Here is a 1,609-nt window from a genome sequence, read left to right on the forward strand (position 1 = left end):
TAAGTGTTTGGGGCTAGAAACTTTGAAGTTTAGAAGGTTTAGAGTTGGAGAAATTAGGGAGAAAAGTCAAATTTTTGAGGAAAAGGGCTGGGGCGTCGCGCCAGCCAGTGCGCCCCAAAAGGGACTCTGAAGCCCAACCCTTGGGGTGGCGCGCCCAGCAGGCCTCTCTGAAGCTTGAAGTCTGGCGCTCCGCGCCTCTCAGAGCGCCAACGACGTCAAGTCTTCCCTTTCTTTCCCCACTTTTTCATGCATGTTCCTTGGAAATGTACCTATGTTTTATAGTTGTTTTCAACACTCCAAGGTACGTCTAAACGTCAAGAACTCATCCATAAACATGAGATCATTACCCTTGAATTCATAATCCAATTCGAGGAAAGTTTGGATCAAAGTCAAGTGAAGTTAGAGTCAATCTTAGAAGTTAAGAAGTAAGTCCAAGCAAGTCTTTAAAGTTTTCAAGAGTCTTTGTTAAACGTTTTAACTTCATTGTTAAGGCTCAAGTTTCAAGTTAAGTAAAGAGTATAGAGTTTCAAGTTAAGTCAAGATTATAGAGTTGAGTTCAATTCTCAAAAGTTATTAGGGAACTAAGTATTCCCAAAGAAGTTTATAAATGTTTTACATTTGAGTAAGAAAGGAACTATGATTCCAAAAGAGCCTTTGGGCTAGTTTTCAAGAAAAAGGAACATCGATTCCAAGTGAGCCTTTGGGCTAGATTTTGAGCAATTATCTCAAACTAAAGAAAGATGTGTTTAAAACACTTATGAGCTAAAGTATTTTGGGAGTAGTATTGAGCACCGAATTGGGGACGCGAGTTCATATTAACTCAACTCTCCATAAGAACCATGTAGCCAACATGGGAGTTAACGGGTCATACTTTTTCCACAAAAGTTATATTACTTTTATATAAGTAAAGTTGAGTTTGTTATTGTTTTATCATTAACGAGCTAAGTTGTTTATACTGTTTTACAAGCTTTATATATTGCATGTGTCTTATTGCTTTATATTGAGTTCGGTTATCCATAAGTCGAACAGAGCCAAGGTAAGAGTTCCTTTGTACTCCTGTCAAGCTTAAGTTGTTGTTTAGCTTTCCAACTCACATACTCATAAATTCAATGTACTGATGCCAGTTGGCCTGCATCTTATTATGATGCAGACGCAGGTACCCAGGATCAGCATCCAGCACGCCGTTGATCTAGCTGAGCACTCCAGAGTCAGTGGTGAGCCTCCTTGTTTTCCGGAGGACTCTGTTATTTTGTATTCTTAGTTTTGTTTTGTTAGGATGGTGCGGGGTCTGTCCCAACATCCATCTCAGTATTTTAGAGGCTTCATAGATAGTCAGTCAGTTAGTATTGAGTCTCTCATCTATGTATATATGTAAATATTCTATTTTGAGACACAAGTTGTCTTTTGGAATGTTATGCCTCAATTAGGTTGTTTTATAACCTTGCATTGCATTGAGTTAGGTTTTCGCTGAGTTAAGAAAGCCAGACCAAGGGTTCGCTTGGGGCCAGCAATGGTCTTCGAGTGTCGGCCACGTTCAGGGTTTAGGCTCGGGGTGTGCCAAACTTGGTATCAGAGCCCAGAGTTCAAGAGTCCTAGGGAGTCTATGAAG

This window comes from Solanum tuberosum, unplaced genomic scaffold (assembly GCF_000226075.1).
Source record: "Solanum tuberosum cultivar DM 1-3 516 R44 unplaced genomic scaffold, SolTub_3.0 scf00687, whole genome shotgun sequence".
Lineage (NCBI taxonomy): Eukaryota > Viridiplantae > Streptophyta > Magnoliopsida > Solanales > Solanaceae > Solanum > Solanum tuberosum.